Source organism: Hypanus sabinus, chromosome 1 (assembly GCF_030144855.1).
Source record: "Hypanus sabinus isolate sHypSab1 chromosome 1, sHypSab1.hap1, whole genome shotgun sequence".
Taxonomy (NCBI): Eukaryota; Metazoa; Chordata; class Chondrichthyes; order Myliobatiformes; family Dasyatidae; genus Hypanus; species Hypanus sabinus.
Window position 1 is genome coordinate 17,665,727 of NC_082706.1, and position 13,791 is coordinate 17,679,517.

The following is a 13,791-nucleotide window of genomic DNA, read 5'->3' on the forward strand; positions in this document are numbered from 1 at the left end:
CCTAAAAGTCTTTTGCATCTATAGAAAGATAGAAAAGTACAGCACAGAAACAGGCCATTAAGTCCATCTAGTCAATGCCAAACCGATTCCCCTGTGCATTTGAATTGGCATATCAGACTATGGTGCAAACAGGATACTTTCAACACTACTTCTATAGAAGTTTGTTAGAGTGTTCTGTGATATGCTGAACTCCCCACCCCCCCCAACAACCACTAAGAAAGCAAAGATGCTGACATACCTTTGTGATCATCCAGATCATGTAAAGCTAGCAACACTGAGGAAAATGGTGATAGACTTCAAGGGCAAGAGGAGAGATAAGCAAAATGAGACTGACCTACAGAATTCAGAAGGAAAATAGCCTGGCAGGAAGAATGAGCCCAAATTAATTAAAAATAAAAGTTTTGCAGCCCTAACTTAATTTGTCAAGTTAAAGACTGCATTTCTATTGGCCGCTGCTTCAGATCTGTCTGGTAAAATTCCCAAATGAAGAAGTTTGATTTTGAAAATGCATTTTTATTAATAGAATCTAATTAACTTATTTTATTAATTCAGAACATTCACTTTTCTTTGAGCAAAATGTAAAACTTTATTGATAAAGCTCTTCTATTGTGAGTTCGGTCAACTGCCCAGTAGGGTTAATTAGAAAATGATGAACTTCAATCACAATGTGCATACTAAGATCCTACCTAAGGCCCCAGAAACATTGATTGATGTGTGGTGCACTTTTGCAGGAGGCAACCAGCTGTCACTTGGCAAAGACATTGAAAACAATGCAATACAAAAGATTGATGTTAGACTTCTACCTGCAGAGAATGCTCTACTAATGTAGTCTCTAATACCCCACCTACAAATAATGAAATGAAACAAACATGGGGCTGGTTTGGTATCTTGTTCAGATCAATCATAATTTCCTGCACTTTCCTTGCTCTCTCCAATCTGCCACTTCAATTCGTCATTAGTAATCACTTAATAGCTCCATTTAATATCAGAGAATGCATACAATATTCAACCTGAAATTCTCACTCTCCACAGACCTTCTCGAAATAGAAGAAGAATCCCTGAAGAATGAATGACAAAAAAAAAATGCAAGGAACCCCCCCTCCCACGCACAAGCAACCCTTGTGCATCCCTCTTCCCCCACTTATTCTAGCATAAAGCATCAGTATTCCCACCACCCACCATGCAAGCAACAGCAAAGCCCCCAAAGAGAGTCCATGGTCTACATTACTTTCAAATTTTGATTGTTTTTCTACTTTGGTTTGTTTCCTCTCTCTCTGTCTCTCTCTCTCTCTCTCTCTCTCTCTCTCTCACCATCATCTCTCTCCTGTCCTCCTTGGGCTAAAGGTTAAGGCTATGGCTCTGCAGCTGCTGTTGCTGGAACCACGTCTTTCCTCATCACCCATTCCAGCAGGTGTTGGGGGTGGGATTATTTCTTAAAGTGGTACAGCACAGAGACAACCAATTTTGCCCATTGCATCCACGCCAACTACCCACCGCACATTTCTTATTTTATTCTGGAGAAACTCAGCAGAACGTAGCATCTATGGAGGGAAATAAAAAGTTGACATTTTGGACTGAGGTCCTTTGTCAGAGTCCTGATGAAAGGTCACAGCCTGAAATGCCAGTTATTTATTTCCCTCTAGTGCAGGGATTCTTAACCTGGGGTCCGCAGACCTCCTGCTTAATGGTATAACCATAAGAAAGGTTGGGTACCTCTGATCTAGTTGTTGCCTTACTTAATGAGTTCCTCCAGCATTTCATTTTGTGTGGCTCAAGATTTCCATCATCTGTGTCCTTCTGCCATCTTATTCTATCCTCTTCCCTATTAAATGCAGCTGGATTCTACTACTCACCATCACCAGGGGCAGTTTACAGTGGACAACTAATCTATCAACATGCACATCTTTGGGATGTGGGAGGACACTCGAGCACATAGGGAAAGTTACTAATTAAAAGGAAAAATTACTAATCAAAGGGAAGACGAGCAAACTCTATACTCACAGTGCTAGTGATCAAAATTGAACCAAGGTCAGCGAAACTGTGAGGCAGCAGCTCTACCAGTTGCATCTTCTAAGAACACTGAGCGATGACAATAAGAAATAGAGGAGATATTATCTTGCCACCTAACCCTAAGATTCTGAGGAAAAGAGGAATGAGAAGGGAGAACTATTTTAACCCTGAGGATAGCTATGATTTGGAACTCTTTGTTTGTATTGAATCAGAATTAGAATCAGAATCAGGTTTATTATCACCAGCATGTGACATGAAATGTGTGAACTTAGCAGCTGCAGTTCAATGCAACACATAAAATAGATGAAAAAACAATAGCAATAATAATAATAAATAAATAAATCTTATTCAGTATACTTTATACATTATATGTATGTTGAATAGATTAAAAATTGTGCAAAAAGCAGAAATACTATATATTTTAAAAAGTGAGGTAGTGTCCAAGGGTTCAGCGTCTACTTAGGAATCGGATGGCAGAGGGGAAGAAGCTGTTCCTGAATCACTGAGTGCATGCCTTCAGGGTTCTGTACCTCCTACCTGATGGTAACAGTGAGAAAAGGACATGCCCTGGGTGCTGGAGGTCCTTAATAATGGACATTGCCTTTCTGAAACACTGCTCCTTGAAGATGTCCTGGGTATTTTGTAGGCTGGTACCTAAGATGGAGCTGACAAAATTTACAATCCTCTGCAGCTTCTTTCGGTCCTGTGCAGTAGCCACTCCATACCAGACAGTGATGCAGCCTGTCAGAATGCTCTCTGCTGTAAATTTATAGAAGTTTTTGAGTCTATTTTTTGACATACCAAATCTCTTCAAACTCCTAATAATGTATAGTGGCTGTCTTGCCTTCTTAATAACTGCATCGATATGCTGAGACCAGGTTAGGTCCTCAGAGATCTTGACACCCAGGAACTTGAAACTGCTCACTCTCTCCACTTCTGATCCCTTCGTCTTACCCTTCCGGAAGTCCACAATCAGCTCTTTTGTTTTACTGACGTAAAATGAAAGAGATGATTTGTTCCTGTGGCACCACTCCACCAGTTGGCATATCTCACTCCTGTACGCCCTCCCGTCACCTCCTGAGATTCTACCAACAATGGTTGTATCATCAGCAAATTTATAGATGGTGTTTGAGCTATGCTTAGCCACACAGTCACAGGTATTTAGACAGTCAAGCAATGGGCTAAGCACACACCCCTGAGGCGCACCAGTGTTGATTGTCAGTGAGGAGGAGATGTTATCACCAATCCACACAGCTTACAGTTTTTTGGTTAGGAAGTCAAGGATCCAATTGCAGAGGGAAGTACAGAGGCCCAGGTTCTGCAACTTCTCGACCAGAATTGTGGGAATGCAGTTATTAAATGCTGAGCTATAGTCGATGAACAGCATCCTGACATAGCTGTTTATGTTGTCCTTTTGGTCTAAAGCAGTGTGGAGAGCCATTGAGATTGCATCTGCCATTGACCTATTGTGGTAATAGGCAAATTGCAATGGGTCCAGGTCCTTGCTGAGGCAGGAGCTCAGTCTAGTCTATTGGTGGGCAAAACAGAAGACATCAGATCAATGGGGAATAGGTGGGGAAATGTGACTGATCTGCTCAGAGCCAGTATTGACTCGATGGGCTGAAGAGCCTCCATTTGTTGTAACAGTTCAATAATGCAATAATAGGAGGTCAGTACTGTTCAATCTGATTCAACACTAATGTCAAGATGTTGACATAAGCTGCAAAACCAAAGTCATGCGTGACCAGTCAAAATCTGAGTCATCTTGGCTTTTTATCAGCATGAGGGACATTCTGACTAACCTGACTAATCTGACTAAAAGGCTGGGGAATGCACAGAACAGGATATCATATGTTGTATGTTCAGCAATATATCTGCTCCTGATCCCATGCACTCAACTGACGGTAGTACTTGTTGGGTATGAGGAATATGCTGCCTGACTGAGGCGTTGGTGGCAGGGACGTCAGAACCAGGTTTACCATCACTGACATATGTTGTGAAATTTATTGTTTTCAGCAGCAGAATACAAGACACATAAAATATGATAGGTTATAATAATAAATATAAAATTAAATTAATGTGTTGCAAAAAGAGAGAAAATAGTGACGTAGTATCCATGTGTTCATGGACCATTCAGAATTCTGATGGTGAGGGGAAGAAGCTGTTTCTAAAGTGTTAAGTGTGTGTTTTCAGGCGTCTGTATCTCCTCCATGGTGGTAATTATCATAAGAAGGCATGTTCTGGATGGAAAAATAGATAGTTTCAAGAGACTCTTAGACAACACGTGAAACAGAAGGATAGGGACATTGTGCGATTGGGCATTTGATTATTAACTTAATCAATATTAAGGGCCTGATGCCATGTTCCTGTGCTGTATTGCTCTATGTTCTATGTTCATTGCACCATGGAGGGACTGCCATAAAAAGGAAGGCACAGAAGACCAAAGGCTGGTATGAAAGAAAGCTTTGTGTTTATGTGATTTGTTTCAGATATCTCTGCAATTCTGCCTATCTCCTCCTCCTGGATTCACCCCTTCTTCCCTTTCTCCTATGGTCCACTCTCCTCTCTATCAGATTCCTTCCTCTCCTGCCCTTGACCCTTCCCACCCACCTGGCTTCACCTATCACCTTCTAGCTATCCTCCTTCCCCTCGCTCCATCTTTTAATTCTGGTCATCCACCTTCTTTTCCAATCTGGAAGAAGGGTCTCAGCCAGAAATGTCGACTATTCATTCATTCATTTCCATGGATGTTGCCTAACTTGCTAAGTTCTTCCAGAATTTTGTGTGTGTTGCTTTGGATTTCCAGCATCTACAGACTTTCTCATGTTTATGATTTTCTTTTGAAGTGCTCTCTCTCTGAACTTCTTCTATTCACAGAGGGAAACATTAGAGAAACTGGCCTTATTGAGTCTGGTTTATTTATTGCCCATTAAGCCACAGGCAATTATGACACCAATGAAACTCGTTCATCTCTGGCGGTGTTCAGGACCCGATCAAGTACCAAAGCACAAATCCCTGACTCCAGCCAGCTTAGCTCTTCAGGTCATTGAGGCATGTAAGTCTCCAAGCCAAGATAAGGTTGTGGTCCTCTTGAAGGTCATTGCGTCTGTACTAATCATCATCCATCTTCACACTAATCTTATCACAACACATTTTATTCTCCTCACGTTCCCATCACCTACCTCAAGATTCTGACCCTCACCTACACACCAGGGGCTATTAACCTACTGATCCACACTTCTTTGGAATGTGGGAAGAAACTGGAGCACCTGATGGGAATACCAAGAAGAAAGTGCAAACTCCACAGAGGTAGCTTCAGAGATTGGGATTGAATCCAGGTTGTTGAAGTTGTGAGGCAACTGCTCCACGACTGTAATTCTGTGCTCCTCCAAGGGAAATTTGTTCACTGGACCTTCATAATGGAAGTGACTTGCTTCCATTGATTCTAAGTCTAAGTAGAACTTGCAGGCTCTCCCACAAAGATCTTTCTCCTGCAGTTCTTCTGAAGGGTCTCAGCCCAAAATGTCATCTGTTTACTCTTTTCCATAGATGCTGCTCGGGCTCTGAGTTCCTCCAGCATTTTGTGTGCATTCCTTCTCGGTTTTGTCTGTCTTTTGGCCATGGATCCCAAAAGGTCAGTGAGGATGGTGGATATTTTCAAGGAGAACTGAGGTATGAATTGTCATTTTCCAAAACTCCATCAGTTCTAGAACCATTCTCTTCAATAGCAAATTTAATTTCACAGGGTAAGAAAAGAACGAGAGAGGAGAATGGTTGTCATGGATAACCCTGTCCAATTTCAGCAGTAGAGAAAATACTAGGATCTATTATTAAGAAAGTGATGGCAGGGAAATAAATGTGAACTTGGCTAGAGTCAATGTAGATTAATGAAGAAGAGTAATATTTGACAGATCTGTTAATTATTAGATTTTCTAACAGAATAGATGTAAGAGGCAAACCAGTAGATATAGTAGTGCATTTGGACATTTAGAAGGCCTTTAATAACCTGAACACAAAAGCCCATTATGTGCATGTGGGATTTGTATGGATTAAGAAATGATTAATAGAAAATAAAATGTGATAAGATAGGTAGTTTCCAGATTTGGAAGCTATGAAAAGTTGGGGACCTATAGAAACCAACTTGGGGCCCCAACTCTTTCAAATCCGTAGCATCACACAAAATTCTGGAGGAACTCAGCAAGTCAGGCAGCATCTATGAAGGGGAATAAATATTTGACATTTCAAGCCAAGTCCTTCCTGGAAAGGTAGTGAGAAAAAGCCAAATGGGAAGGAGCACAAGCTATCAGATGATTGGTGAAGTCATGTGGGAGGGAAAGTGCATGTGGGGGAGGGGGTGTGAAGTAAGAAGCTGTGAGGAGATAAGTAGAGAAGGTAGAGGGCTGAAGAAGAAGGAATCTGATAGGAGAGCAAAGTGGACTATAAAAGAAAACAAAAGAGAAGGGAACCAGAAGGAGGTGAGGAGAGGGGAAAAGGGTAAGGGGGGGGGCAGAATGGGGAATTTGAAAAAAAAAAGGAAGGAGGGTAGAAATGACCAGAAGTGAGAGAAATCAATGTTCATGCGGTCAGGTTGGAGGCTTCTCAGAAGAAATATGAGGCGAAGACTCTTCCAACATTGTGGCAGTAGAGGAAGCCATGAACTGACATGTTGGAATTAGAATGGAAGGGAGAATTAAAACAGCTGGTCAGTAGAAAATCTCTGACGTGGCAGACAGAGCAAAAATGCTTGATGAACCAGTTCCCCAATCTTTATCACATCTCACTAATATAGATGCCACAACAAGAGATCTTGGTACAGTAGATGTCCCAGATAATCTTGAAGAGGGTGTTGACTCACCAGGAAATGCCATTTGGGGGCCCGGAATGGTGGTGAGAGAGGAGGTGTAGGAGCAGGTGCAGAACTTGTCCCACTTGCAGGGTAAGTCCCAGGAGGGAGCTACAGAGAAAACAAATCCCTGTGGAAAGCAAAGAATTGGTGGGGGGAGGCATTAATGAGGATGGGAAAAGTAAATGTGATAATCCAAGCTTGTTGGTGATACAAAATCGAGTTGCAGTCAGAGTTGAGTGAAAGAGGATGTGGCAGCTAAGACGAGGGTGGGGGGAGGAATATGAAGTCATCTATTTTTTGGTCAAAAAAGTACAAAATCAGTGCATTTCTAAATGGTGAGTTTGAAGGGTATTGGAATTGAAAGAAACGTGTATGTCCTTGTTCAGCGAACATTAAAAGCTAATCTGGAGGTATGGTAATCAATTAGAAAGACAGATGATACATTGCCTTTCATTACAAAGCGATTTGAGTGCAAGTGTCAAGACATCTTACTGAAATTATATTGGACCCAGGTGAGACCAAAGATGGAACACTGCGTACTAGTTTGGAGGGAGTGCAGCAATGATTCTCAAGACTTATTCTAGGTATGGGAAGACGGTTATTATGTAAGTGAAGACAAAGCAGACCAGTTTATACTCTGCTGAGTTCAGCAGAGTGAGAGGTGACCCCAATGATACTGAAAGGGGTTTTTAAGGGTAGTCCCAAGGATGATGCTTCTCCTGATTGCTGTGATCAGAAGTATGGGCCATAGGGTCAAAATAAGGAGACAACACAGAGATTGGATGTGAGACTAGGTTATTCATCCATTCTATGCTGCTTCCTCACTTAGGACGTAGACCAGAAACAATTCCTTGACCCAAAGGAGAACAAATCTTTGTAACTGCTCAGCCAAGCGGAGATATGTCAGTAACAGGACATATTCAAGATAGAGAAATTTAGATATTTATACATTAGTTGAATTGATGCATCATGCATCCTTATCTAAGAAAGGATGAGTTGGCATTGGAGAAGGTCCAAAGGAGATTTACAAAAATGATCTTTGGAATGAAAGTATTAATGTTCGAGGAGTGTTTGATGTCTCTGGGCCTGTACATGCTGGAGCTTAGAGTGAGGAGGATCCCCTCATTAGAATGATGAGCTGGGGGGTAGATCTCACTGAAAACTTTTGAATATTGAAAGGTCAAGGTAGAATGGATGTCCAGAGGACGTGCAGGAAGACGAATCTCAGGGTTGTATACTGCAACATACTTTGATAATAAATGTAATTTGTATTTTAATGTTCCCAATAATAAGATAGTTTAGGGCCAGAGGGCGCAGCTTCAGAGAAGAGGATCATAAGCTTAGTTATTAGAAAGGGTGCCAAAGGTTACAAGAAGAAGGCAGGAGAATGGGATTGAGGATGGGATGGAGCAGACCCGCAGGACTAAATAGTCAAATTCTGTTCCTTTGTCTCAGGGTCTCATGTAGTGAAGAGGTACTGAAATAGAAGATCAGTTGGATCGTATTGAATAGAGAAGCAAGAGCAAGGAGCAGAATGGGTTATTCTGTTTACGTTCAGGAAGTATGCTTGAGGCATTTTCTCTGTCCTCGTGGTAATCTCTTCTCATGTTGGACTTCAGAATTTAGTGCAGGAGCTTAGTGCTGGACACGTCCAAATGATTGTGGTTTTCGAATCAGAATATCTAGATTGTAGTTAGATCCTCAATACAAGGATATTAGTCCTGGAGAAGGTGTGGCTGCCGCTGTTGGAAATGCAGCAGCAATCAACAGTCTGTGGTAGTGCAGTGTTCCCTCAGTACTGCACTGGACTGAGTACACTGGGTTGGTCTTGAGGAAAGCTCTTTGACTCATAAGCAAAAATGCTAAAACGGAGTTGCCTCTTGATGGGTAGGACTTCTTCTGGATGGCTGCCAATTGAAGGAAGATGGAAATCCAGTGGGATTAACCAGCACGCCTTTGGCCCAAGTTCTTCCCCAGTAGCTGGGAATGGACTTAGTATCAACAGAGAGCTCTGTTCAATCCTTGCCTCTGGCACTGTTTGTGTGGGTTTTGCACTTTCTCCCTGTGACCACATAGGTGTCCTCTGGATGCTCTTTTCCCTCCTGTAGCCAAAGGCATGTGGTTTAGAAGGTTATTTGGCCACTGCAGATTTGTTCTGGTGTGCAGGTGAGTGACAGAATCTGGGAGGGATTGATAAGAATCTACAGGGAATAGGATCAGTATAGATGGATGGTTGATGGTCGGCACAGATTCACTTGAAGGTTCACTTCTTTGTCCCTAGTTCCAAAACACAAGCCAAGGATGTAAAAACGGCAGTACTTTTCAAGTCCCAACCAAGCTGAGTGTCTCAGCCCCAAATTCCTGGAAGGGGTCTGATGAATTCAAGTACTTTGAGATTCTCCAGTTAATTAATTAATTTATATATTGAGATACAGTATGGATGAGGCCCTTCCTGCCCTTCAAACCACATCACTTAGCAATCCCTTGGTTTAATCCTAGTCTAATTAGGGGTGATTTGCAATGACCAATTAACCTACCAACTGGTAAGTCTTTGGACTATGGGAGGAAACTGGAGCACCTGGAGGAAACCCGATGGTCATCAAGGGGAGAATGTACCCACTCCTTACAGGCAGCAGCAGGAACTGAACCTAAGTTGCCTCTTCTGTAAAGCATCGTGATAAACATGACACCACCGTGTCTGCAGGGTTGACTAACAGAGAAGAAAGGTCTGAAAGATTGTTCCTAGCCCATGCTGATTTGCATAATGTGTTACTTGCTGGGACTGGGCATTTGTTTTCAGCAGGAGAGCTGACAGCTTGTCCTCAAGAAAGTGAGAGTTATCCCTTACCATGAAGAGATGGTGTGAAGATCATGGATGTACAAACATATGGATTAGGAGCAGGATAGACCACTGATTGTAACCTTAATTCCACACTCCCACCCACCCACAATTACCTTTCACCCTCTCACTTAACAAATATCTATCTTCATCTGCTTAAAGCATCTGCATCAACTGTACCAATTGCCTGCAACGTGATACTTTAGGTGATGGTAGAGGCAGCTACATTAGGGACTTTTACAAGACATTTAGACAGACACATGAATGTGAGGAAAATGGAAGGATATGGACATTGTGTACGAAGAAGAGATTAGTTCAGTTAGCCATTTGATTGGAAATTTAGTTTGCTCGGCACAACATTGTGGGCCAAAGGTCTTGTTCCTGTGCTGTACTGCTCTATGTCCTATGCTCTGTTTGCAGAAGAGACTCATCGCCATTTGTCTCATCTCTGTCTTATTTTTAAACAATGATCCCCAAGAGCTACATCCTCTGACAAAAGGAAGCATCGTCTCTACATCCACCCTATTAAGACCTTCAAAGATCTTTTCTGTTTCAGTCAAATCCCATTTCACTCTTCTAAAATGCAATGGATATAACCCTAGCCTGTCAAACCTTTCCTCATAAGTATCAGTCCAGTAAACTCCTCTGAACTGCTTCCGATATGTTAACGTTTCTTTAAAAAGGGAACAGTACTTCTGCTCTCTTACCAATGTCCAAAATAACTGAACTCATTATGAAGGGTCCCGATGAAGGGTCTTGGCCTGAAATGTCAACTGTTTATTCCTCTCCATAGATCCTGCCTGACCAACTGAATTCCTCCAGCATTTTGGGTGTGTTGTTCTGAATTTCCAGCATCTGCAGAAATTCTTGTGTTTATAACCTGTACTTGATGCCTTTAATTTCTATAGCAGTGACTGATAGCTTTCTCCCAACTTTTCCAAACACTCGACTGACCTGCTTAGAAGCTTTATCTGAGTCATGCACTAGGATACCTTTGGCAAAGGTGCATCTTCTGGCTAGAGAAATTGTGAGCAGACATGAGGAGGGGATTGGGGGGGTGTCCATCATGTCCGATGATGACAGGAAACTTGGGCGGGAAAGTTTTTACAGTGGAAAAGTTTCGGGTAGTTCCACTCTCCACAGAAGTCTGAGTCCAGTGAACAAGCATCGCAAACTGGGGTCTTCTTTGTTTGCAGTGGATGTCCATGATGTTCTCTGTGCCATTTGCTCTCCACAGAGCACTGCAGTCCTGCCTTTTTGGCCATTGGATTTCACTGTTGACCTCATCCACCCAGTCCACCAGAGCCAACTTCGCATGTGGGGACAGGCATGTCCCTGACTTGCTGGGGTATGAGGATGCCAGCTACCCTCACTTGCTTTAGCCCACCTGTCGAAGCGGTGAACCAGGATTGTGGCCCCTGCTGCATGCAAACAGCAAATTGCAGCTGCAGATGAGAGCTGAGTGTCCATTGGGAACCAAAGATAAGTGAGCTGTCCCAGAAGGGACAGAACAAGCCCTTTCAACATAGGTGCTGCCCTTCCCTGGGCAACCCCATACACCCCGGAGGAGGAAAAACGGACACAAAGCACTCAACCATCTTTATTAATGTCTTATGCTATTAAAAATCTCAGTGAGTAGTACATCCAAATCATTTTCATGTAAAGCTAATACACAATATTATTAAGAAGTCCCTTGGGACATCCTTTGTCTCATTATGGAATATTGCCTCAGATGTCAATTGCTGGCTGTAAAGAGTTCAATAAAGGATTTTCCACTCACAAAGCAGCTTTTCAAAAGGAGGGAAAAGCTTAAAGCAATTAATATTGTTAAAGTTTACTGTGATAAAGGATGACAAACCCATTGGAGCTAATATTTCGTGAATCACGTCCCTCCATTGTATTAACCCACCACAGCTGAGCTTACTTTAGTCATCTACAAGAGGATCACAACCTGGGTGTTGGGTTTGGAGACTCGTGTGCCTCAATGACCCACAGAGCTATGTTGGCTGGAGTCAGGGCTTTATGCTTTGGCTCTTGGTAGAGTCACCCATGCCAAACAGGTCAAAGGGTAGAGGACAGAATATGAGTGATTCACCGGCCCTCCAGGTTTGGGGGCTCAGCTCAGGGCTAACAACCCTAGCAGGTAAAAGAAAATTGTTACGGAAACAGTTCTTGAGTCTCTACCTGGGAGTTGAATGACTTAGTAAAAACTGAAAGGAAGCTACTGAAAAGCTGAAGGAAGTCCTGAAACCCACCAGAGATGGAGGACCTTCATTGCTGCCTTAAATGCCAGTGACACAATGGGCAATAAGTAAGCACAGTACTTAATTCAGCATGGACTAGGACCACTCTCCCAGACCTTTCTCCTCTGTTAGTCATACCCTAAGATTATCTGGGCTATCTCTAAATGTTTGGGAATTCATCAGATATGTTCAAGGAATTTGGGGCTGAGAGACTGCATGATGCCAAATCTGAGGTGCTGTTCCTCCACTGTGTGTTTAGTAAGTGATAGATATGAAGTCAATATTGTTTAGAGATAGGTATATTGCTCACTCCCTGCAAAAATTGGAAATTGGTATGTTATTATCTTGTTTACCGAGATACAGAGAACAGTGTTTGTTTGCATGTCAGCTGGATCATTCATTCTATATATCCAGCACTGTGCAAAAGTCTTAGGCACATATATGTAGCTAGGGTGCCTAAGACTTCTGCACAGTACTGTATTTGTCTACGTGGAGCAGAAAGCGAGTTTGCAAATCTGGTGAGAGCAAAGAATATTGGAAAGGGTGAGGATGGAGTGCCATGGAAGGGGTGTGGGACAGGTGGCAGAGGAGTGCCGGGGCGGTGGGTGGCGCGGGTGCAGACACACCCAGTCCTGAGACACCAGGCAAGGCCATTCGATTCCAAACAATTGGGTTATTGATCATTACAGAAAGTTTCTCTGGTGCTTCCCGCTCCCTTCCCTATTCCTTCCCCTTTCCCCAGCCATGATTCCCCTCTCCCTTCCCCCTTCCCACTCTCAGTCCACAATAGAGACCCATATCAGAATCAAGTTTGTCATCACTCACATATGCTATGCAATGTCTTTTTTTTGTGGCAGCAGTATAGTGCAGTATATAAAGTTACTACAGTACTGTACAAAAGTTTTGAGCGTCCTTACTATATGTATATGTATCTAAGACTTCTGTACAGTACTATATGAGAGCAATCATTGCCTCATAACCTGATTTTGCTATGTTGGTTTAGCAATAAATGTTGCTTTGGGTAGCAAGAGTGGCCATTTTTCACTGAGGTACAACTATGGGACCTCATTGTACAGCCCACAAGAGTAGGCAGGATCTTGATGTCGTGCATTTAATATTACAGATGTATTTGTATAATCTTGTGTATAAGGCTGATTAAGCTTTCTTGACCATTTAAATAATAAATTAAAGGTTATATATATATACATAAATATGTTAATTGGAAACATCATCACACTAGCACATGATACATGAGCGTCTCACTTAAAGTAAAAACCAAGTTACACTTGCATTCTCGGACTCTGTGCGTTTCTTTGAATTAGTTTAATGTTTTGAAGTTACAAAACATTAACACCTGGTTTCACAACAAATCCGTATGAAGACACTGTTAACAGTGCACCAGTCCCGTGGCAGAATGGACCTGGCCCAGTTTTGTGCCCAGGGTTCTGCAGCTGGGGCATGAACCACTGCAGGTTTAATCACATCTGTCTGCCCGTCTGGCACGATCACTGGTTTTCAGGTGCCATTCCAATGGCAAGTTAGAAACCCCAGAGAGAAGTGGTTCTGTGCCACTGTGAACCAGGTTTTGCACTGTTCCCAGTCAGACAAAGGGTCTCATCCTAAAACGATGACCATCCATTTCCCTCCATAGATACTGCTCGACCCATTGAGTCCCTCCAGTGTTTTTTGAATTGCTCTGCTGTTTCCTCGTTATACACTGATCACTCATGAAATTACCTGTATCTTCAACCACGTGCTATCACCCACAGATCTCAGATCCCAAAATCTCCCATTTTATCATGCCACTATTCTTCACAATTCTGTCATTCACCTAAAGATCTTGCTATCTGTTT